Source organism: Pristis pectinata, chromosome 9 (genome assembly GCF_009764475.1).
Source record: "Pristis pectinata isolate sPriPec2 chromosome 9, sPriPec2.1.pri, whole genome shotgun sequence".
Lineage (NCBI taxonomy): Eukaryota > Metazoa > Chordata > Chondrichthyes > Rhinopristiformes > Pristidae > Pristis > Pristis pectinata.
In genome coordinates this window covers 55,328,047-55,340,723 of record NC_067413.1, presented here as the reverse complement: position 1 = coordinate 55,340,723, position 12,677 = coordinate 55,328,047, and the positions used below count along the sequence as shown (strand labels likewise).

The 12,677-nt window shown below is 42.4% G+C and overlaps 1 pseudogene; it reads left to right on the top strand.

Annotated features, from left to right (window-relative positions):
- Nucleotides 1-12,677, top strand: part of LOC127574521 (golgin subfamily A member 4-like) — a 247,048-nt pseudogene that overhangs the window by 187,654 nt on the left and 46,717 nt on the right.

Here is a 12,677-nt window from a genome sequence, read left to right as displayed (position 1 = left end):
AAATATGTGCCATAATTTCAGGTAAATTTTCTATTTCCTAGAAAAAGCTCAGGAAGTTGAGGCTGAACTACTGGAAACTCACAAGGAGGACGTAAACCAGCTATATCGAAAGATAGCTGAAAAGGATGATTATCTACAAAGGACAGTAAGAAGATATGAAGAAATTTTACAAGTATGTAATCCTTGTGATAAGGATTTTTCAGTTTTTCAGTATTGCCATCTTTAAGTACAAAGATTATTTTGTACCCATTTTAAAAGATCATTGGGAATTTCAAAACCAAGAGCTCTTGTATAGCCCAATCTGTACATACTAGTGTTTGTGCTGCTTTCATGCTCTTCCTGTTTACCCTTATCTAATTTCATCAGCATAACCATTTTATATTTTCCCTTGTATATCTTCTGTTCACCTCACCCACTCTGAGAAAGACTTCCACATTCTGATCATTTTTTAAAAAAGCTAGAGTTGATTATTTGATTCTTTTTAATTTGGTGACCATTATCTTGCTGTTTTGCTCTTCGCACAAGCTGAAAAAATCTCAGTCTGATCTTTCAAAGTTTTAAACATTTCTCAGTCTGTTTTTTTACAAGAAGAAATGTGGTTTATTTATGTTCATCTTTTTATGATAGCGATATGTGTCTTTCTTTTTGTGGCCTCATTAACCTGAACTGCTAGTTTTAGTGGTTCCTGTATTTGTTTACCCTTTTAGTTTTGAATTAATATTGCATATCATTTTACCAAAACATACAACCAAACTTATTTTCATTTTTCTTCATATGTTAATGTTGTCTTTTAATTTCTTGCAATTCCTTCAATATTAATTATCCATTCCCCCCAGCACCTACTACTACCCTGAATGCACATCTTGCTGCAAATTTAAAACTACTCTTTCATTTGTCTAATTATATGCTGTAATGATTGTCATCCTACATGGATGCTTGTGAAACTCCATTTTCCATCCTCTCTCATTCTGAATAACATAGAATATAGAACATTACAGCATAGGGACAGGACCTTCGGCCCACAATGTTGTGTTGAACTATTTAAACTAATGATCCCTAATTACACTAAACCTTTCTGCATGCACATGCTCCCTATCTCTCCATTCTTTGCATATTCATTGCATATTCAATCTAAGAGCCTCTTAAAAGCCTCTAAAGTATCTGCCTGTACCACCACCCCTGTCAGCGCATTCCAGGTACCCACCACTTTCTGTATAGGAAAACTTGCCCCACACATCTCCTTTTGAACTATAGCCATCTCACCTTAAATGCACACCCTCTAGTATTAGACATTTCAACCCTGGAAAAAAGGCAGTGGCTGTCTACTCTATCTATGCTTCTCATAACTTTATAAACTTCTAGCGGGTCTCCCCTCAGTCTCCGCCACTCCAGAGAAAACAATCCTAGTTTGTCCAACCTCTCCTGCCCTCTAATCTTGGCAGCATCCTGGTAAACCTCTTCTGCACCCTCAACAAAGCCTCCACATCCTTCCTATAATGGGGAGACCAGAAATGAATTCAACACTCCAGATGTGGCCTAACCATTATATAGGTGCAACATAACTTCCCGTTGTTACGAACCAGCAACAAAAGAACCACACCAAGTCATGATTCAGTGTTAAAAACTACTTTATTAATAGCTACTTATGATAATAAGAAAAATAAAAGTAAAAATGTTAGAATGTTAGAAATAATAATGTTAGAATCTTAAACGTTAACCCCAAAACTAAACTCGTAGTGTGTGTGTGTGGCAAACTCCCAAACTCCAAGTCCAGGAATGGTTCTTAAAGTTCAGTTCAGCAAGCCATAAGGTGAAACGTGAGCAAAGGCTTCTTCAACAACCACTGTTGACTGAAGACAAAGCGTAGATGTAGAGAGAAAATAGAGAGTAATTACGAAATCCAAATGGTTCACTTTGGAACCCAAATGACACCTCAGTGTTTACTCAGCAGTGACCATTCCACCGCATCTGCCTCACCCCAAAATGGCTGTCCACACAAATACCTGTTTCCTTCTACAGGTCAACAACAAAGTGAACTCTACTGCTTTGTTCCAAAGTATCTGCCACCCCGAAAGGCATCCGAGACGTGGCCGTCCACACAAATACCTGTTTCCCTCTGCAGGTTAACAGCAAAGTGGACTCCACTGGATTCCTCCAAAAATCCATACGTGGATTGTAGTGACAGACACAGTTATTGTTTCTCATCCATCGATAGAGAAACTAGCAGGCTGGTGTCTCCCTCTCTCTCTTCTGACTGACTGCTCCAAAAACGTCATTACGTCCTTTATCTTCTGTTGACATAAACACACGCGCGCGTGCGCGCGCACACACACACACACACCACTATGCTCTATCTTAAAGGGACATTCACCAATAGTAACCTAGTCTGTAACACCGTCTTGAACTCAATACCTCGACTAATAAAGGCAAACATGCCATACGCCTTCTTTGCCACCCTATCAGATTGTGTGGCCACTTTCAGGGAGCTATAGACTTGCACCCAAAGATCCCTCCATACATCAATGCTGTTAAGGGTCCTGCCATTAACTGTGTATTTTAATTTTACATTTGATCTCCTAAAGTTGAATACCTCACACTTGCGCAGATTAAACTCTGTCTGCCATTCTCCCAACTGATCTGTATTTTGCTGTATCCTTTGGCAGTCGTCTACATTATCCATAATGCTACCAATCTTTGTGTCATCTGCAAACTTACTAACCTACTCATCCAAATTTTCATTCAAGTTATTTATATATATCTCACAAGCAGACATCCCATTCTGGATCCCTGTGGAACACCACTATTTCAGCAGGAGTTCTTGAAACAGTATATGGAGAGTCCAAGTAGAGGAGAAAACATACTGGACCTAGTTTTGGGAAATGAACCAGGCCAGATGACAGACCTGATAGTGGATGATTATTTAGGGAATAGTGACCATAACTCATTATGCTTTAAGACAGTTATGAGTAAGGATAAATTTTGGATCTTGCTGGAAGATATTAAATTGGGAGAGGGCAAATTACGACACGATAAGAGAGGAGCTAAGGGATGTTGATTGGGGGCAACTGCTGTCAGACAAGTCCATGTCTGACATAGAACCATAGAACATTATGGCACAATACAGGCCCTTTGGCCCACCATGTTGTGCTACCCTTCAAACCACACCAAAGACTATCTAACCCCTTCCTCCCACATATCCCTCTAACTTAAATTCCTCCATATGCTTATCTAACAATCTCTTGAACTTGTCCAATGTATCAGCCTCCACCACCACCCCAGGCAGCGCATTCCATGCACCAACCACTCTCTGGGTGAAAAACCTCCCTCTGATATCTCCCTTGAACTTCCCACCCAATACCTTATAGCCATGTCCTCTTGTTTTGAGCATTGGCGCACTGGGAAAGAGGTGCTGGCTGTCCACTCTATTTATTCCTCTCAATGTCTTGTATACCTCTATCATGTCTCCCCTCATCCTCCTTCTCTCCAATCAGAACAGCCCTAGCTCCTTTAGTCTCTCCTCATAATCCATACTCTCTAATCCAGGCAACATCCTGGTAAATCTCCTGTGCACCCTTTCCAACACCTCCACATCCTTCCTATAATGAGGCGACCAGAACTGGACACAGTACTCTAAATGTGGCCTAACCAGAGTTTTGTAAAGCTGCATCATCACTTCACGACTCTTAAACTCGATCCCCCAGCTTATGAAAGCTAGCATCGCATAAGCTTTCTTAACTACCCTATCCACCTGCGAGGCAACTTTCAGTGATCTGTGGATATGAACCCCCAGATCCCTCTGCTCCTCTACACTGCCCAGAATCCTGCCATTTACCTTGTACTCCACCTTGGAGTTTGTCCTTCCAAAGTGTACTACCTCACACTTCTCTGGATTGAACTCCATCTGCCACTTCTCAGCCCAGCTCTGCATCCTATCAATATCCCTCTGTAAGCTTCGACAGCCCTCCACACTATCCACAACACCACCAATCTTTGTGTCATCTGCAAACTTGCTAACCCAGCCTTGCACCCCCTCATCTAAGTCGTTAATAAATATCACAAGAAGTAGAGGTCCCAGGACCGATCCCTGCGGGACACCACTAGTCACAGCCCTCCAGTCCAAATGCACTCCCTCCACCACAACCCTCTGCTTTCTACAGGCAAGTCAATTTTGAATCTACACGGCCAAGCTTCCCGGGATCCCTTGGCCTCTGACCTTCTGAAGAAGCCTACCATGTGGAACCTTGTCAAACGCCTTACTAAAATCCATGTAGACCACATCCACTGCACTACCCTTATAAGGAAAGGTTGAACAAAATTGGGTTGTTCTTTCCAGAGCGTCAGAGACTGAGAAGAGACCTGATGGAGGTTTTCAAAATTATGAGAGGCATAAATAGGGTAGATGGTCAGAACCTTTTCCCCAGGGTAGAAATGTCAAACACCAGAGGACATGCTTTTAAGGTTGGGGGGGACATTTAAAGGTGACGTGAGGGGCAAGTTCTTTTTATGCAGAGAATGGTAGGTGCTTGGAACAGGTTGCTAGGTGTGGTAGTGGAAGCAGGCAGTTTAGTGGAGTTCAAAAGGCTTTTAGGTAAACACATGAATATGAAAGGAATGGAGATTTATGGATGATACACAGGAAGAGATCATTTAGTATAAATTGGCCTCAAGATCGGTACATCATGGGCTGAATGACCTGTCCAGTGCCGTAATATTCTATGTTCTCTGTAATCTCCAGCCAGAATAAGACCCATCGACATTACCCCCTTGTCTTCTATGGGCAAGCCAATTCTGAATCCAAACTGCCAAGTCACCATGGATCCCATGCATCTTAATCTTCTGGATGAGCCTATCATGAGGGACCTTGTCAAACACCTTACTAAAATCCATGTGGATAACAAACACTGCTCTACCTTCATCGATCACTTTTGTCACCACCTCAAAAAAAGAACTCAAGTTAGTAAGATGTGACCTGCCCCACACAAAGCCATGCTGACTGTCCCTAATTCAGCCATGCTTTTCCAAATGCACAGACATAGTAATTACACTTTATCTCTACGTTCTTCTTTTTCTTGAAGCTGTCGAGGTAGCTGTGCACTTCACTGTTTGTCTGCTGACTGTGCATCCTCTAACAGTGATCAGTCTGTTAAGGAATGCCTTATCAAAATAGATGTTACATCAATAATATTATCGTCGTCTACACTGCTACTTCAAAAAATTCAAGCACATTGGTCAGCAGAGGATTTCCGTTTGGAATCTATGCTCTCTAATAATTTTTTTAAAAATTCTATTGGATTGTTTTTCCTTTAGTGGAGGTTCTGTTATAATTCCTTCAACCAATATCAAGCTGAATGTCATTTAGTCATACAGCATGGAAACAGCCCATTAAACTCACCACATCCTCACTGACCAGTGGGCACCCATCCATAATAATCCCATCTTTCAGCACTTGACGCATAGCTCATCTGGCCACTTCTTAATTGCTGCTTCCATCACTCTCTCAGGCAGTGTATTCCAGTACTCACTGTTCTCTGGGTGAGAAAGCTACCCGTCAGACCCCCTCCAAATCTCTTGCCCCTTACCCTAAATCTATGTCCTCTGGGTCTGTTTACCTCTCATATGGGGAAAAGTTTTCTGCAGTGTGCCCTATCTATACCCCTCATAATTTTATATACCTCAGTCATGTCCCCTCTTGGTCACCTCTGCTCCAGGGAAAACAGACCAGTCCTGGGGACTTAACCATCTTTAAGCCCGCTGATGCATCACGCACCTCCTCTTTATTTATAGAGACTTGTTCTAGAATTTCACCTTCCCCTTTGTGGAATCCTGCAACTACAATGTCCATTTTCTTTGTGAATACCAATGAAAAGTTTTTTTTGGACCTCACTTATACCTTCCAGCCTATATACCGATTGCTCCCGTTGTCCCTAATGTATCCTTTTTCTCTGGTTATTGTTTTCCCCTTGATATATTTATAAAACACCTTCAGATTTACCTTAATCCTTTCAGCTAGTGATTATTTCAAGACCACTTTGCGTTCCTAATTTCCTTTCTAAACACCTCCTTACACCTGTACTCTTGATGGGCCTCCCCATATTTAGTCCTCTATGCCTGCCATATGCTTCCCTTTTTTCTTTTTATCCAACTCTTGCTGTCCCTCAGCATTCCTTGGCTTTCACCCTTCCAGGAGCATAATGGCCCTGAACTCTCAGAGTGCTTTGAATGCTTTCCACTGTGCAGATGTAGCCATCTACAAGTAGATGCTGCCAATCTACATTTGCCAGATCCTGTCTTATTTTAGTGAACTTGGTCTTCATCCAATTTAAGACCTTTATTCGTGGTCCATCCCTATCTTTTTCCGTAACTACCTGGAAACACATGGACTTATAGTCGCTGTTTCCAAAATGCTTCCCTGCTGAAGTTCCCTCCATTTGACTGGCGACATTCTCCAACATAAGATCCAATAATGCTCCTTCCCTTGTTGGTGTTTCTACATACTGTGTCAAAAAGGTCTCCTGGACACATCTGAAAAATTCCACTCCCTCAGAGCTTTTTACACGAGGGCAATCCCATTTATTATTTGGAAAATTGAAATCCCCTATTTTTCCCCTATAAAAGTAACCCCATTTTTATTCATGTCTCTGTTATTTGCCTACATATCTGTTCCTCTCTCTCCTGTTGACTGTTAAGATGTCTGTAATACAATCCCAGCAAAGCAATGACACCCTTTTTCACAGAGTCATAGTGCATGGAAACAGGCCATTCGGCCCTCCACACCCTCACCGTATAATCCCATGTTCCAGCACTTGGCCCATTGCCTTCAATGCCAAGGTAATTCAAGTACTTGTCTGGACACCACTTAAATGGTGTCATTTGCTGCCACTCTGCTTCCATCACTCTCTCAGGTAGAGTATTCCAGTCTGTAGGGAGAGAAAGGACCCCTCAGATCTCCTCTAAATCTGTTCCCCTTTACCCTGAGTCTCTGTTCTCTAGTTTTATCTGTCTCTGATATGGGAAATAGTTTCCTGCAGTTACTGTATCGCACCCCTTAGTCATGTCCCCCTTAACCTCCTCTGCTCCAGGGAAAACAAACCTAGTCTTGGTATCTCCTCATAACTGAAATGCTTCATCCCAGGCACCATCCTGGTGAACGTCCTCTGCACCCTTTCCAGTACTATCGTATCATTGGTGTCATGTGGTGACCAGAACTAGATGCAGTACTCCAGCTGAGGTCTGGCCCTGCTCTTGTGTTCAACTAATGAAGGCCAGCATTTCCACTAATATGGCTAGTTTGAGGAGCCTTCTTGGATATCCCTCCTCAACACTGAAGTGATGCATTCCTTGACTAATTCCTTGAACAATAGCATCTCCTCTTTTATATCCCCCACTACTTGCAGCACAAGACATCAAATGTAATCCATTTCATAAACAGGATAGAAACATAGAAACATAGAAAACCTACAGCACAATTCAGGCCCTTCGGCCCACAAAGCTGTGCCAAACATGTCCCTACCTTAGAGACCCATAGCCCTCTATTTTTCTCAGCTCCATGTACCTATCCAAAAGTCTCTTAAAAGACCCTATCGTTTCCGCTTCCACCACCGTTGCCGGCAGCCCATTCCACACACTCATCACTCTCTGAGTAAAAAACTTACCCCTGACATCTCCTCTGTACCTACTCCCCAGCACCTTAAACCTGTGTCCTCTTGTGGCAACCATTTCAGCCCTGGGGAAAAGCCTCTGACTATCTACCCGATCAATGCCCCTCATCATCTTATATACCTCTATCAGGTCCCCCCTTATCCTCCGTTGCTCCAAGGAGAAAAAGCCGAGTTCCCTCAACCTGCTTTCATAAGGCATGCTCTGCAGTCCAGGCAGCATCCTTGTAAATCTCCTCTTCACCTTGATAGAGGTATATAAGATGATGAGAGGCATTGATCAGGTAGATAGCCAGAGGCTTTTTCCTAGGGCTGAAATGGTTGCCACAAGAGGACATAGGTTTAAGGTGCTGGGGAGTAGGTACAGAGGAGATGTCAGGGGTAGGTTTTTTACTCAGGGAGTGGTGAGTGCGTGGAATAGGCTACCGGCAACGGTGGTGGAGGCGGATACGATAGGGTCTCTTAAGAGACTTTTGGATAGGTACATGGAGCTGAGAAAAATAGAGGGCTATGGGTCTCTAAGGTAGGGACATGTTTGGCACAGCTTTGTGGGCCGAAGGGCCTGAATTGTGCTGTAAGTTTTCTATGTCCTATGACAGTATTATGATATGGTATTTATCCATAGAACTGGAACCATTTTCATGAAAGCCAGGTGAAAGATCCAAGAAATGCCCAAGTTTTTTTCACACAATTTTCTTCAGTTGATGTGACAACAAACTCAACACCTGTGTGACCGATGTCTTGTACTCTGAAATCTGGTGTTGATCTCATCCTCAATGTGTGTCTTTCTTCTCATGCATTTCTCCTTGAGTAGAATAAATAAAATTGTGACTTAATAATTATGACATTTTTAAAGACTCGGGAAGAAGAAATGACAGCTAAGGTGAATGATCTACAGATGCAACTGGAAGAGTTACAAGCCAAACATCAGCTGTGTGATGAGGGAAATCAAAATACAGAACAGGTAGTATCTAATCTTAATTATGGATGAGCGCTGCCTTATGCGTGAATGGTGGTGCACATTGCTCAGAACTTCTGTTGTGATATCACTTGTAAGCTTTGTTGTATCTGCCAATTTATGCAACTTTTGAAGGGTAACCACAAATTGAGCATAAAATGACAATACAAAACTGAAATTGGTTTTGAACTGGATAGGTAAAGTAGCTTGCCTTTGTTTTCATAAAATATCATTATTGGTGCTTTTGTGTTCCATTACAGTAAAACTCTTATTAATCCGGCATGCTTGGGGCTTTAGTGGTGCCAGACAAGCATATCACTGCAATACACTTCTAATTAATTTTTTCAAAAGATGTTGAAATGCTCTAGTGAAGTTGATAAATGTAAAAAATGTGGGAAATAAGGCCCTGGCAAGTTTCAAGAGAGCCTGGGAAACCCAGAAACAGGTGCAGTTAAAAGGAACCAGTGCTCAGCAAGTCGGGAGAGAGTGCAAGAACTGGGCCTATGGCAAATCAGAAGGGAGCTCAGGACATCTCAGCTGGTCTGCAAAGGAATTTGGAGTGGGAGGGGAAAGATCCAGTTGTTCTGGTCAGTGTGGGTACCAATGACATTGGTAGAACAAGGAAAGAGGTTCTGCTGAAGAAATATGAGCAGCTAGGGACTAAACTTAAAAAGCAGAACCAAAAAGGGGATTACTACCTGAGCCACACGCGAATTGGCGCAAGGTCAACGAGATTAAAGAGATAAAAGCATGGCTCTAAGATTGGTGTGGGAGAAGTGGTTTGAATTTGTAGAACAATGGCACTAGTACTGGGGAAGGAAGGAGCTATTCCGATGGGACAGGCTTCACCTAAATCATGCTGGAACCAGAGTCCTGGTGAATAGCATAATCAGGGCTGTAGAAAGGGCTTTAAACAAAACAGTAGGTGGGTGAGTTCAACGGCATGGAAAATTGAGGAAGAAGTTAAAGGGAAGGAGAGCACAAGAGAAATTATTTAAAAAGGACAGAGTTTAGAAAGGGTTAGGAAACTAACTTCAGGCAACACGGGAACGGGTTTGAGAGGGGAAGTGGTGAATACGGAACTGAAGGTTTGTATTTGAATGCACACAGTATATGTAACAAGGTAAATAAATTTACAGCGCAGATTGAAATTGGCTGGTATGATGCCGTGGGTATCACGGAGACATAGCTGAAAGAGGATCAGAGCTAGACATCCAAGGATTTGCATCCCATTGAAAAGACACGCAAGTGGGCAGAGGGGGAGAGGTGGCCATGTTGGTAAAAAAATGAAACTACATTGATAGCAAGGAGCGATATAGGATCAGAAGATGTAGGATCTTTGAGAGCAGAGCTGAGGAAGCACAAAGGTAAAATGACCCTGATGAGAGTTATCTTCAAGCCTCCAAATAGTAGTCAAGATGTAGGTTACAAAATACACCAGGAGATAGAAAAGGCATGTGAGAAAGTCAATGTTACATTGATCATGAGAGACGTCAGTATGTGAGTAGCCCATGATGTTAGAGGCAAGATACTAGCATGGATAGAAGATTGGCTGACTGGCAGATGTCAGAGAGTGGGGATAAAGGAGTCCTTTTCAGGATGGCTGTTAGTGACTAGTGGAGTTCCACAGGGGTCAGTGGAACCACAACTTTTCACTTTATGCATTAATGCTCTGGATGAAGGAACTGATGGCATTGTGGCCAAGCTTGCAGACAATACCAAGATAGGTGGAGGGATAGGTAGTGTCGTGTAGGCAGGGAGTCTGCAGAAGGACTTGGACAGATTGGGAGAGTGGACAAAGAAGTGGCAGATGGAGTACAGTGTAGGAAGAATAAAGGTGTAGACTATTTTCTAAATGGGGAGAAAATTCAGAAATCAGAGGTGCAAAGGGACTTGGGAGTCCTAGTTCAGGATTCCCTTAAGGTTAACTTGCAGGCAAATGCAATGTTAGCATTCATTTCACGAGGACTAGAATATAAAAAGGGTTACACTGAAACTTTGTAAGGCATTGGTCTGACCACGTTTGGAATATTGTGAGCAATTTTGGGCCCCATATCTAAGGAAGGATGTACTGGCCCTGCAGAGGGTCCAGAGGAGGTTCACAAGAATGATCCCAGGAATGAAAGACATAACGTAGAGGAGCATTTGATGTCTCTGGGCCTGTACTCGATGGAGTTCAGAAGTTCAGAAGGATAAGGGGCAATCTCGTTGAAACCTACCGGATACTGAAAGGCCTGGATAGAGTGGACATTAATAAGTCTAGCCTCTGAGGGCACAGCCTTAGAATAAAGAGACATCCCTTTAAAACTGAGATGAGGAGGAATTTTTTTAAGCCGGTAGATGGTGAATCTGTGGAATTCATTGCCACAGAGGGTTGTGGAGGCCAAGTCATTGGGTGTATTTAAGGCAGAGATTGATAAGTTCTTGATTCGTAAGGGGGTTAAGGGTTACGGAGAGAAGGTGGGAGAATGGGATTGAAAAAAAAATCCACCATGATTGAATGGCAGAGCAGACTCAATGGGCCAAGTGGGTTAATTCTGCTCTTATATCTTGTAGTCTTATGGAGAATGGTGGGTGGAAATGTCAAAATCTGTCAAAATGTCAGTGGTAGAATGTCAAAATCTGGGTACATTTGGGTCATTTCCATGCACATGGAAAATAATGGAGGACTGATGGGAGTTGAGGATGGCAGGATAAGACTGACTCTGGTTAGTGGCAGTACCAGGAGAGATCATGGTGGTGTTCAGACAGGCAGAGCAGCCTGCAAAGGAAACAGGATAAATTGCAACATTGTGAGAGCTTGGACAGCAATTAGGAGCATGTAGGGATTGAATGATCCTTAAAGATTAGACAATTCTACTATTGCCATGACTGAAAATGAAAACAAGTGATTTGAGGAAATCTTGGGGAGCTTTCAGCTCCTTAAAAGTGATAACACTAGTAGATAGAGTGGTAAAGAAGGCATATGGCCTTCATGGGTCGGGGTATAAGAGTCAGGAAGTCATGTCACAGCTATATAGAATTTTGGTTAGGTTGCACTTGGGGTACTGTGTGCAGTTCTAGTTGCCACTTTGCAGGGAGGATGTGGAGGCTTTGAAAAGGGTGCACAAGAGATGCTGCCTGGATTAGAGAGTATAAGCTATAAGGAGAGGTTGAACAAATTTGGATTGTGTTCTCTGGAGCGTCGGAGGCTGAGGGGCGACCTGATAGAAGTTTATAAAATCAAGAGGCATAGATGGGGTAGATGGTCAGAATCTTTTTCCCCAGGTAGAAATGTCAAATACTCAAAGGCATAGGTTTAAATTGAGAGAGGTTCAAACGAGATGTGCAGGGTAAGTTTTTTTAACACAGAGTGGTAGGTGCCTGGAATGATCTGCCAGGAGTGGTGGTGGAAGGAGAAACAACAGTAGTGTTTGAGAGGCTTTTAGGTAGGCACATGAACGTGCAGGGAGTTGGGGTGGGGGGGGGGTGGAATATGGATCATGTGCAGGTAGAAGGGATTAGCTTAATTTGGCATCATATTCGGTACAGACAAGGGCCAAAGGCCCTGTTGCTGTCCTGTACTGTGATCTATATATGGGGAAATACCCAACTTTTAATTGTTTTGAGAATGTTTTTATTATTATTATTATTATTTCTTTATTTGTCATTGTACTGTTGCAACAACAACACGAGATTACGATGGCACTCCCTTGCCAAATAAAAACCAAAACAGTAAATTGTTAAGAGCAATTATAACTATAAAATAAAACAAACATACACAAATATAAAATATAAAAAAATATAAAAAGGCAGTGTGCAAATGAACCATGATAATAATAATAATGATAATCAGCAGCATATCGATATATTAAATAACACCATGATGAGTCCAGCCGGTAAAGGGGGGAAGACATAGTATGTGTATGTATGTATGTATAGGAGGTGTCAGTCCATGTTCAACAATTTAACAGCTTTGGGAAAAAAGCTGTGTTTCAGTCTTGTAGTGTGTGCATGTATTGTCCTGTATCGCCTACCAGAGGGGAGTAGTTTAAAAAGGTAGTGAGCAGGGTGAGCTGGTTCTT